The following is a 13,533-nucleotide window of genomic DNA, read 5'->3' on the forward strand; positions in this document are numbered from 1 at the left end:
CCTGCCTCATGGGCGCGACCTGTCGCCTGTTTCCATACTCCCCTTAATGACGGGTCCAAGCTTTGGGACTCCGAGAGGTGGTTGGGCTTGGACAGGGGCCTCGAGTTAAGACGCGCTAAGAGGCCCCTGATAAGATTCTTAGCCGGTTATTTTAAGAGGTTAGGGAGGGGGAGGAAGGGGAGGGTGGGGAAGGAATCTGTAACCGGCACTCAGTCTGGACCTGTTAGAGGTCCCGACGGGACGGGGTCGGGGGAGGTGGCTGCTGGCACTGGGAATGTGGGGGTGGGGCATCGAATCCCCACGGCGATAGGGTATGGCAGCAGGTGTTTGCGCGGAGGGCCATATCAACATCTGGGATCGCGCCCCCGCTATCTCCGAGCGGTGGCGCGCTCCGACCCTCCGGTTAGCACCCTCCTACCCGGGGATGAGGGTGATCAGGCCCCTGAGCTCAGGTTGGTCTATTTTAACGCTAGATCCGTAGTTAACAAAGCTCCCCTCATCCGTGATCTGATCGAGGAGGAATGTGCGGATCTAGCGTGCATCACGGAAACTTGGTTGGGTTCGGAGGGAGGGGTGCCTCTCACCGAGTTATGCCCGCCAGGTTTCCGGGTGCTGCACCAGCCACGGGCTCAGGGCAGGGGTGGTGGGGTGGCAGTGGTTATTCGGGAGACTTTGTGTCCCCGGGAGGCCACCATTGTCCAGATGGCCGGGAGTGAATCCCTCCTCTTGAGATGTGGTCCTCGGGTTCAGTTGGGCTTGTTGCTCACATACCTGGCGCCCAGCTGTGTGGCAACAGCCCTGCCTGAGCTGCTCGACACCCTCTCAGGGTTGGCGGTGGAGTTCCCCAGGCTTATAGTCCTGGGTGACTTCAACCTGCCATCACTGGGGGGGTCGTCGGAGTTAGCTCGGGAGTTCATGGCTTCCATGACAGCCATGGGCCTGACCCAGGTTATTGAGGGCCCTACTCACGAGGGGGATCATACTCTCGACCTGGTGTTCCTGTCTGGACAGTGGTTGGATGATCTGGGAGGGGGTTCTCCGTCCATCACCCCTCTGTCATGGTCAGATCATCACCTCCTGAGGCTGGTTTTCCGTCATGCCATCCCCCGCCGCTGGGCGGCGGAACCGACCAGGTGGTTCCGCCCCAGGCGCCTAATGGACCCGGATCGGTTCCAGAGGGCGCTTGGGCCGATACCTATCACCCTTACCCACAGCCCAGTCGATGCTCTGGTGGAGGCCTGGGAAACGGCCGCCACCAGGGCACTCGACTGTGTTGTACCCATGCGACCTCTGACTCGGCGCAGATCCCGTTGGGCTCCATGGTTCTCTGTGGAGCTCCGGGAGATGAAGCGTCGGAGACGAGGTCTAGAGAGCGGTTGGAGATCCAGCCGATCCGAATCCGACCGATTGCAGTTAAGAACCTTCATAAGGTCTTATCTTGCGGCGATAAGGACGGCGAAGTCTAACTACTTTGCCGCCCTTATCGCGTCCGCAGATAATCGCCCGGCCGCCCTGTTTAGGGTGACTCGCTCCCTCCTTAACCAGGAGGTGAGGGAGGATCCCTTGCAGGGACGAGCCGAGGAGTTTAGTCATCATCTGACGGACAAAATCGCTCAGATCCGGACCGGCTTGGACTCTGACTGGGCAGAGTCTGATGTGGAGGAATCAGGCGGTCTTGAGCACGTTATCTGGACTGAGTTCGACCCTGTTTCCCCTGATGATGTGGACAGGATCATGGGGAGACTGAGCTCCACCACCTGTTTGTTGGATCCGTGCCCCTCCTGGCTAGCTTATGCGGCTCGGGAGGGAACACGAGGCTGGTTCCATGCAGTGATAACTGCTTCTTTGAAGGAGGGTGTCTTCCCTGCCGCCTTGAAGGAGGCAGTGGTGAGACCCCTCCTCAAGAAGCCTGCTTTGGACCCGGCTGTTTTAAACAACTATCGTCCAGTCTCCAACCTTCGCTTCCTGGCGAAGGTTGTTGAGAGTGTGGTGGCGCATCAGCTCCCTCTGTTCCTGGAGGAAACTGATTATCTGGACCCGTACCAATCGGGCTTCAGGCCCGGACACAGCACGGAGACGGCATTGGTCGCGCTGGTGAATGATCTCTGGAGGGCTAGGGACAGGGGTTGCTCCTCTGTCCTGGTCCTATTAGATCTCTCAGCGGCTTTCGATACCATCGACCATGGTATCCTGCTGCGGCGTCTCAGGGGGTTGGGAGTGGGAGGCACCGTCTTACGGTGGTTCTCCTCCTACCTCCAGGGCCGCTCGCAGTCGGTGTTGACAGGAGGGCAGAGATCCGCCCCGAGGTCTCTCATTTGTGGAGTCCCTCAGGGGTCGGTTCTCTCGCCCCTCCTGTTCAACATCTACATGAAGCCGCTGGGCGAGATCATTCGTGGTTTTGGGGTGGGGTATCACCAGTATGCTGATGATACCCAACTTTTTCTTTCCACCCCGAACCAACCCAGTGATGCCCTCTCCGTGATGTCCCGGTGCCTGGAGGCGGTCCAGGTCTGGATGGGGAGAAACAGGCTTCGTCTCAATCCCGCCAAGACTGAGTGGCTGTGCATATCGGCGTCTCGGGTTAACCAAGTTATTCCACCTCTAATGATGGGGGGTGAGGTGTTACCCCCCGTTGATAGGGCTCGCAACTTGGGCGTCCTCCTGGATTCACGGCTCAATTTTGAAGATCACATAGGAGCCGTGACCAGGGGGGCTTTTGCACAGGTTCGCCTGGTGCGCCAGTTGCGTCCCTATCTGGACCGAGACGCCCTACGCACAGTCACTCATGCGCTTGTGACCTCCCGTTTGGACTACTGTAACGCTCTCTACATGGGGCTGCCCTTGAAGACCACTCGGAGGCTTCAACTGGTGCAGAATGCGGCCGCGCGAGTTGTAATGGGGGTTTCCCGATACTCCCATGTAACACCTCTACTCCGCGAGCTGCATTGGCTTCCGGTTGCCCTCCGGGTGAAATTCAAGGTGCTGGTTATCACCTATAAAGCCCTATATGGCCTGGGTCCGGGTTATTTGAGGGAACACCTGCTGCCGGCATCAAACGCCCTTCGCCCAGTGCGCTCCCACAGGGAGGGTCTGCTCAGGGTTCCGCCGGTGAGAGATTGCCGGCGGGTGACACCCAGGGATAGGGCCTTCTCAGTGGGAGCGCCTGCCCTCTGGAACCAGCTGCCAGTAGAGCTGAGGACTGCTCCCGACCTCCGATCATTCCGCCGGGGCCTGAAGACCTGGCTCTTTGAGCTCTCGGGCCCAGGCTGAGGGGAAAATTTTAACTGGGGTTTTAATGTACAGGGTGAATTTAATGCTTTTTAAATTGGTTTTAACTTTTGTATGTTTTGATTTTAATTCCCTGTAAACCGCCCTGAGTCCTCAGGGAAAGGGCGGTATACAAATGCAAATATTAAATTAAATTTAAATTATTTTTGATTCCTTTTCCTGTGTTTGTGTGCAAGAGGGTAAATGCATTTGTCCCTTCTGCTGGTTTGCGAACACAAATAACATTTTCCATTTAACTTCTCTATATTGGTATTTATTTGATAATGTTTTGATTTTTGCAGGGGAGAACCAGAAAGGTTAATCATTTTTAATCCTTTTTCATGCCAGAATTTATTGTCAAGAAGGAAAAACAATCTGAAACAATGTCAGAACTAAGGTTTACATGTAATGGTACTAAATCTTCAGCATCTGCTCTACTAAGAACAGTTTTGTGCCTTTGACCAAAGAAGACAAAGGGAAAGCATCACCTGTTGTTGTTATGGTCCGGGCTGCACATGGAAGCGACACAGCTGAAGCGAAGAGTTAACTCCCTTTCATTGCTCCAACTTTCCCCCCAAAACCTCCCATCGCTAACTGCAAGTCCAGGAGCCAAAGCTCTAAACAAACACACTTGGCTGCAATAGTTCCTGGTGACTAGAAGCCCAGGGGAGCAGCCCAGTTCAGGAAGCTTGGTGTCACTGAGTGTCCTCGTCACACGGACGGTTCACTGGGACTGCAGCACAACTCGGAGCAGAAGTGTGTTGCTGCAAAGTCCCAAATGGCATGGCAGGGCATGGCATGGCATGGCAGGGCAGGGCAGGGCAGGGCTAGGCAAGGCAAGGCAAGGCAAGGCAAGGCAAGGCAAGGCAAGGCAAGGCAAGGCAAGGCAAGGCAAGGCAAGATGTTGGTAACAGCAAGTGTGGCTAGAAATATGCAATGCTTGTTCCCAACAAAAGTGTCTCTTTAAATCTTATTCCCCAAGTGAGCCTTGTGAAGAGGGGTGGGCACCCTCCTCCCGAGTAGTCAGGTTGCCTCCTCTCCATTCTCTGTGCTCGAGCGTTGGGTGAGGGAGGCCATTGCTTGTCTTTGGAGCTCCTCTGCTTTACTGCCTGCCCTTCCCTCCCAACTTGCTGGGTTGTCCCGCGCCCTCCCTTCCTCCCTGGCAACTCTTCTGAGGTCTGAGGGACCCCGGACTGCCTGGCCCTCCTCCTCTGGTCATTCCTTCTGGGCCAGAGAGGCAGCACCATCTCCCTCCATTGGCCCCAGCCCCCCCTCCTCCTCCTCCTCCTCCTCCTCCTCAGAGCCAGGCTCTGACAGGGCCTTTGCAGTGGTTGTTGTTGCTCCCCTCCCCTCCAGAGCTCCTTACTTGGAAATAGAATCCTTTTTTAGTCATAAAACTTAACAAGTTCATTTGAAGTATGCCATATGGGGAACAACTCTGACTAACTCTTCTTTGCTTCACTCTTGCAAGCGCAGCAGATTTTGAGACATGATGGAGCTCTAAAATGCTATGATCTATTTTTAGTTCTCTCTACGGGTAGCTGATACAGAAGGAGATTTAATGTAATATGTCAGCATGGGGGGAGGGAGTGTTTTTAACATAAGAAAGGGGATTCCATGAAATTCTTTTGAATTTTTACCCACTGCAGCTTAATTTCAAATTGAAAACATTAAACCTCTTTGCCGCTTTCTAGTATTGGCCCATATAGTAAATACTGGCTATTTCAATAACTCAGAATGGAAGCACGATTTGAACCACAGAGCATCTTTAAATAATCACAACTAATTCATTCAAAGGTTGATGGACTTTTAGAAAAAGAGGGCACCCTGGCAGTGATGGCATCAGGAAGATTAGTTCTAAAAAACTGACTCCTGATAAAGGCAATGTGATAATTCCACTCAGCAGGAATGGCTTGCTCCCTTTTCATTCCTTCTTTTGCGAGTACTTGACACTATGCTATGGAAATTATAGAAGGTAACTATACACCAAGGTTTATGGAATAAATTGATTTAATTGTATAAAATGACTGTGCTTCTGAGAACAAGATAGTAGCAGTGAACAGCAGAGAACAGTCCTAGCAGCTTTCAACAGACACTCACTGAGTGTTAAAGATACAGAAGCTTGAATTAGAACTTGATGGATCAAACAGGGCAGAACATGATTATATTATTTTACTTCAGATCTTCAGAATTACTTTGTGCATGTTTATGATCCAAATTACACCCAGAAGCGGGGGGGGGGGGGGCGCAGGGGAAGCTATTCTTCAAAGGGTGGCATCCTTGAGGCGGATAACTGTCCATTCCTTTCACGAGGAAGAGGCCGGCGTTTATGGAGCCCCGGGGGCAGAGAAGATGTTCTCTGAGCTGCGGCTGATGATCACAGAAGCAACATCTGTTCTCTTCCAGAACTTCATTTTATTCAGACAGAAGGAAGGAGGCAGAATATTCATCATCGCTGAGCTATATCAGGAGCTGCACCTGATTCCTCCCTGCCCGTTTGTCTCAATATTCCCACCGTTTCTACTTAGATCATCTGTTCAGAGTTTCAGTGAAGCAGCTATAATTGTGAGAACAACAGCTCAGAGTCTTCTGCTTTTCTCTACTTTATTAACATTTCATTTTAAATCGTATTTTATTCTAATTCCATTTTAAATTGTATTTTATCAAATTCCATTTTAAATTGCTTGTATCAAATTTTAGTAACAATTTGTGCTGGAAATTTGCACTTTGATATGGCCCAAGGGCTAATCAATAAGGTGGTTGTTGCTTTTCTCTATTTCATCTTAGAAAATCAGTTTCCCTGTTGTGGGGTGAAGCTCAGATTTGTTCACAGAGAGAACTAAGGGAGAGGGATCTTTGCAGCCAAGATCTAAATGATGAGATGCCCCACCTAGCTCACGAGGCGCTTCTCTTATTTTTGGAAGAGAGTTGAAAACTGTCACGAGTAGGTCTGCAGCGGCTGAATTTTATATCGCCATGAGCCAGGTTAGGGCAGCCCTTTGTCCGAGCTGGGAACCATTTCTCCTGCTTCCTTCCCCTGACCTGCAGCTCCGGCAGCCTCTTTTATGTTAGCGGAAGGCAGCTGCTCCGCTCCTCTCCCTCCTCCTCTGCTCTCTGGAGCGGAGCTCTGGCAGCGGCTCAGAAATCCAGTGAGCGACAACACGGAAGATACGTTTGGAGTCCAGGAATAGATTCTGGTCTGAAGCATTCGCAAAAGCATCTGTTTTTCTGGCTCCCCTTCCTGTGCCTCCCAGGGCCTTTGAAACTCTCCTAAAGGGTTCGTTCTGGAACACCCACCACCCCTGGAGCTGTAAGGTGCTTTGTGTCAGAGTAGGGAAAAGTGGACATCTCCAAGCGAACTTTGAAGCTGCTAGAAAACGAATAACTCCTCTAACACCCATCACTTCCGGTCTTGGTCCGCCATGAACTTGGGAGAGCCCGTCCATTGTGGATAACCAGACTGCGACAGACCTGGGCAGGCAGACAGAGCCCCACAGGTGTCTGTGGGAACAGTTTATCCGTGCTTGACAGGTGGACAGGTTTAAAGAAACGAGAATCCTCCCTGCGTTCAATATTCCAAAAGGCGAAAGATTGCCTAAAGAACAATTGGGAGATCTGATTGGTATTTCTCTAGCTCTTTTTCCCATAACGAAGTAAACTTTGTATCTTGTTACTAAATATGGTAACTGTTTTTTAGAAAAAAGGTGAAATAATAATTAGGTATATAGAACAATAGACCATCCAAGTGGATTGTGGCCAAATACACAGACCTAAGTTTGCTTGTGAAAGGGAGAAACTTATGCCAACGGATGGATGTATTGACAGTTTGTTAGCATTTTAGACATATTTCCAGTTTCGACATCAAAATACATTAAAAATGCTAACACACTTGCAATTTTACATTTGCTTTCAATTCTAATATTCTTATTTTGTTAAATCTTTCATATACATGGATTTTGTGTACACATTTTGTGTCAGGAATTTGTAGCAAAAATGTGAAAAGCGCACAATCTGACAGTTATGCTGATGGCATGTATTAATTGCACAAATGGTAATGGGATGCTTCATTAAAAAGTAAAACAAATATTACACTTGTAAATACATAGCTTGGGTCCTAAGATCCTAGTAATTTTAAAATCTTTATTTTGATAAAGATTTCTGATGCAGGAATTAATTGCCTTCTTTGTATTACAGGAACCTTCCTTCTAAGCCATGCTTCAGTCTAAGTGGGACATCTCAGAATTTCTGTTCAAGATGCCCAAGTTTTTTTTCCATTGCACTTTCTTTTCCATTGAAAAGAAAAACAGAAAAACATCAAGAAATGAAATGTTTTCCTAAATCTGCAGAAATATACTGCTGAGATCTTTTTAAACAAAACTAGCTGGCGTGGCATTTTTTTTCAGGGTTTAGCCTCTAGCTTTGCTATTAATCCTTGAATAATAATCCTTAATCCACTTGATATTTTAAGAAAAAGAAGAAGGTAATGCTCTCTGCACTGGTGCCTTCTGCCCCGGTGCCACGGCTCAGAGCGTGGTCACTTAGTTAAAGGCTGAAGTGGGTTTTGCTTTTTTTTTAAAATGCACAATTAAATGCAGTTTTATAAATAGGCTTGCTCGGTCTTTTCAGCAGGAGAGCCATGCAACAGGCTCCATCCTCGGGGTGGGGGGTGGGGGGATAAGGGCGGGTCAGATGTGCCAGCAGCAGGCGGCTCTCCAGATTCAAAGCTGGGCCTTGTGCCATTTTGGAGCAATGCACAAAAGATACCCCTAGGATGGCACAGCGAGGCAAAACCGCACAAGTTAAATGCAAGGGGTCACCAATGGGAAGGGAAGGGGAGGATCGGGTCTACCTGACCTGAAATGATATTTTTGGTTTGGATAAAAGAATAGGGGTTGTTGAGAAATACAGCAAAATACTTTTAGAGTTAGAAGAACATGATCTTAGATTTCAGTGCCATAAGCCCCTGTGTTACCGTAGACTCAAAGTTAATGCAGGCTTCAAAAATCATCCTGTTAGTCGTGACATACTGAGATTATGGAGTAGCTACCAACCCAGGCTGTGCTTGGAAACACCTTTACGGTTCTCAGCACAGGAAGCATTTTATAGTGAAGATGTAACAGGCAAAGATAAATGATTAACATGTTGTTAAGTGCTAGAATTTTTTCAAGGGGAATATAAAATAGAATTAAGACAACATTTGATGACACAGAACATAGTTGTTAATGGTTTTATTGCAGCCATAGAAAGCCTTAAAGTAGATAAAGAACTAATGGCATTGAACAGTGTAAGACAAAATTCAAAATGGAATTATATAGAGACAATGAATTGCTAAAATGTATAAATTTTCATTGAAATTTGAAACAAAAGAAGAACAGGTCAAAGAATGTATGGTAAAGTGAGCTAAAAACTTTGGTTATACTATACAGATGGAACAATGGGAAAATATGTTGTTAAAAGAAGGGAAATTTACATTATGTTACAGTCTTAAAGGGAATTTTTATAAAATGGTTTCACCATTGGTATATATAACATGAGAAAATTATCTAGAATGTATGAAGTTACTTAACACTTATGCTGGAAATGGGATGTGGATGTGTAAAAAAGCTAAAAAATTTGGGCTCAAATATATAGAAGTGGAGTCTCTTCTCCACTTGGACTGCAAGGCGATCAAACCGGTCAGTCCTAGAGGGGATCAACCCTGACTGCTCTTTAGAAGGCCAGATCCTGAAGCTAAAACTCAAATACTTTGGCCACCTAATGAGAAGGAAGGACTCACTGGAGAAGAGCCGAATGCTGGGAAAGGTGGAGGGCAAGAGAAGAAGGGGACGACAGAGAATGAGGTGGCTGGATGGAGTCCCTGAAGCAGGAGGCGTGGGCTTAAATGGACTCCAGAAGATGGTAGAAGACAGTTAGGCCTGGAGGAACGTTGTCCATGGGGTCACGATGGATCACACACGACGTTGCAACTAACAACAACAACACATACAAGTGATTCAGACGATTTTAAAGATTAATATTCAATTAAATATTAATATTAATATTAAACTTTACCTCCTATAACGGATGGATGAACAGAGATATGGAACACTGTTTTTATGTATAAAAACCTATTTTTTACTCAGGAGATATTATTTCAGTCAACTACCTTTACAGAAATTGCTTAGTTACCTAATCATGTCGGGATCTGCTTCCCTCCTCAGTGGAATTATTTCCGCCTTGCTGTTTTTCCACACATTACTTTCGTTCACCTCCTTTGGAGGGGCTGCTTGAAGGGGCCTGATTTGATTTGATTTGATTAAATTTATATGCCGCCCTTCTCCCTGAGGACTCAGGGCGGCTCCGAACCATAAAAATTAAAAAACATAAAGTAAAATTTTAAAAAAAGAATTAAACAATAGATGCAATAAATACAAGACAATTTAACCCAGTAAAAAGCCTAATTAAAAAACATAGTCAGTCCAGACTCACTTGTTGGAACCACCAGGTCTTCAGGTCACAGCGGAAGGACCGAAGGTCAGGGGCCATTCGCAGCTCCAGAGGCAACTCATTCCAGGGGGTTGGCGCACCCACAGAGAAGGCTCTCCCCCTGGTGGTCGCCAGCCGGCATTACCTGGCCGACAGCACCCTGAGGAGGCCGACTCTGTGGGAGCAAACCGGGCGATGGGAGGTTGACAATGGCAGCAGGTCGTCTCGCAAGTACCCTGGGCCTAAGCCATGTAGGGCTTTAAAAGTTACTACCAGAACCTTGAATCGCACCCGGAGGGCAACCGAAAGCCAATGCAGCTCGCGCAGGAGTGGTGTAACATGGGAGTACCGAGATACTCCCATAAGCACCCGCGTGGCCGCATTTTGCACCAGCTGAAGCCTCTGGGTGCTCTTCAAGGGCAGCCCCATATAAAGAGCATTGCAGTAATCCAGGCGAGAAGTGACGAGGGCGTGGGTAACCATGCATAGGTCATCTCGATCCAAAAAGGGGCGCAACTGGCGCACTAGACGAACCTGTCTGAAGGCCCCCCTGGTCACGGCTGTTAGATGATCTTCCAGATTAAGCCGTGAATCCAGGAGGACACCCAAGTTGCGAGCCCTTTCTGAGGGGGGCAATACTTTCCCCCCATCAAAAGAGATGGAACTTGTTGGACAATACGAGATGCCGGTATCCACAGCCACTCGTATCCACAGTCTTGGAGGGGTTAAGCCTGAGCCTGCTCCTTTCCATCCAGACCTGCACTGCCTCCAGGCACCAGGACATCACGTCTAGGGCATCACTGGGTTGGCTCGGGGTGGAGATAAACAACTGGGTATCATCCGCATATTGGTGATACCTCACCCCAAAGCCATGGATGATCTCACCCAGCGGCTTCATATAGATTTAAACAGGAGGGGGAGAGAACCAACCCCTGAGGCACCCCACAAGTGAGGGGCCTCGGGGTAGATCTCTGTCCCCCTGCCAATACAAACTGCGAGCGGCCCGAGAGGTAGGAGAACCACTGTAAAACAGTGCCTCCCACTCCCAAACCCTCGAGCCGTTGCAGCAGAATACCATGGTCGATGGTATCAAAAGCCGCTGAGAGGTCAAGTAGGACCAGGACAGAGGAACAGCCCCTGTCCCGGGCCCGCCAGAGATCATCCACCAGTGTGACCAATGCCGTTTCCGTGCTGTATCTGGGTCTGAAACCGGACTGGTACGGGTCCATATAGTCCGCTTCATCCAGGAATTGCCTGGGAGAAGAAGACAAGCGTGGGGTGGTGGAGAAGTCCCAGCATAATCATATCCTGTCCTGTTTCTGTGGCAGAGCCTTGGCCTTTTCCCCACCAGTTGTGGACGTGAGTAGAAAGAGATGGCAGCCAGAGGAGAAACCAACCGGTTTGCTTGCAACATCTGGCACAGATCTCGGCAATGCCACTGGCAGACATCACAAAGGCAGGATCGATGGATCACAACATGGACAGCAAATTTTATCTCCAGGGTTGTGTTTTTTTGTGCCCACTCAAGGATAGGGCGGATAGTTTGAGAGATTGTGGGAAAAGGAATACAAAAGAGAACAGACATAAGTATTTAAGGTCACAGATGTTAATGATTGTAAATATCTAATGCTTTGCCTACAATTTATATTCAAAGAATTAAGAACAAGACACGTATAGCCTTAGTTAAAGAAACAGGATTTTTCTCTTTCAACTAAACCGACTTTCTACATGAAAGTGAAAGCCATACCTTCAGGGAAATACTTCTTCAGTCAAACTGATTTCCACTCCGTATTAAAAGAAGTGCTAAATTTCTATATATTGGTTTTTATTAGAGTCAGGTTACCAAGTATCAAATATTAGATCAAGATCAAAATATGTAGAGTATGTTTCAGCATCTGAGAGAGAGCTGAGGACTACAAATCCCTTAGGTTGGACCGAGGTTTGTTTAAGTACAGCTGGACTGATCACCTCTCCATCCCTTTGAAAATGCAACTAATTTAGTGAGCTAACATGCCCCATAATCTGGTTGTAATACACACAGATAAGGAAGAGGCTCACCCAGTGTTGGGTGGTGGCACCATGGGAACCTAAGAGGCTGTTACTCTCTCACAAGGAGCACGTGGGCTTGCTCCATGGTTCAGACACCGGGTTGGCCAGCCCGTGTCTGAGACCTGAGGGCTGCCATGGGGCAGGGTGAGCTCTCCTCCAATGCTCCAGGTCCTGCCGGGGACATGAAAGAGGCCCCCCACTGGTGCCCCCCCAGGCAACAGTCACTGGTCAACCCTTTCAAGTGCAATGCGATGTGATTACGGGTTGCTTTCCTCCATTTGTCAGTTTCATCATTTGGCATCTACTCCAGTGGCGTAGCGTGGGGGGCGCAGGGGGGGGCTGGCCGCACCGGGTGCAACATCTGGGGGGGTGCTCGCACTCGCAGCTCTCTGCCCCTGCCTGGCTCACTCACTCTCTCTCACTGCAGTGCTGGCTGTGCGAATCCGATCCGAGCCGCCGGGTTGCCGCCCACTGTGGAGGGGGGGGGGTGCCAGGCGTGCGGTGCGGTGCGGAGAGAGAGCGAGGGACTATCTGGGGGAGGGACAGTGCAGACTCGAGTGCTAAAATCCACGGGTTAGGGGGCACAAATTACTTGCCTTGCCCCGGGTGCTGACAACCCACGCTACGCCACTGATCTACTCATTCAGTCTGCAGGTCTGATGTAGTTGTTGACACTGTACATCTTTCCCTGTGTTCCTTGCCTGACCAATTCCCTTTCTAGCAGCAGTGCAAAAGCTCTTCCAGGTTGTCTCTGGAGAGCCCACAATGCTGCTGCGATTGCCAGGGGCTGCAAGCAAACCTGCAGTCTGAGCCTAGAACAGCCAAGCACCAGCCCTGCTAAGCCCTATTTATAAAGTCTCAACTGTTCACAACATGCTCTTCTGAATATTTTGCATAGCTCTGAAAATAGCTTCAAATGCAAATCTAAACTGACTGCTCCACTTTGATCCAGGCTAGGACCAGCCCTGAATGCTGAGACTTTAGCTGTAGGACAGAAGAATAGCAAGATGTGGTTATTCGCAGGTAAGAAATCCCCTGGGAATATTTAAAGCTTGCTACAACTGGAATCAGAGACGTCACGCAAGGTGCCATTTAAATATTCGTCCTTACTGCTGAATAAAATGCAAAGTTTTATTTGGAAAGATTTTCCATATTATCTCATCAAGAAATGGTTCACATATAGATTCTCCCTATTAGATAAAAGCCAAGTTGACATATACTTAATCGGATGCCTGGAGCAATGATTTAGTTAGCATCGCGTGAAGGAAGATAGATATGAGCCATTTCATCTCCTGCTTCAGATAATAGTTTCTCCACCTAGTTGCAGCTACAACCATTCTCTAGAGGAGCCCTAATGCAATGGACCGAGTGCACATGTTGAAACGCCCGCATGAATGGACATCACCACAAATCCGGATGGAAGAATTGCGCCCTGCAGCCCAGCATTTCCATAAAAGCCCAGCAGATGTTTCCAAGCAGCTGGAACAAAGGGATGGTCACAGCCACATTCTCCCTCCTGTCCAGTTCCAGCCCTGAACAGTGTCTCATCAATCAGCACTTTCGTCCTTAGGTCACCCATGTGAAGGGGCTACATTATCCTTGGTCTCTCTTCCTAAAATGGAGGAGAATGATGTTCAGTAAAATTACTCACATAATGCATGATTTATCTTATGAGCAATGTTTTCACTTTTTCTTCCCAATATGTTCCTAAGAACAGTTGTATGTCTCCTTTGATGATCTGAAAGGGATAAC

Source organism: Vipera berus (assembly GCF_964194415.1).
Source record: "Vipera berus genome assembly, chromosome: 6".
NCBI classification, from domain to species: Eukaryota; Metazoa; Chordata; class Lepidosauria; order Squamata; family Viperidae; genus Vipera; species Vipera berus.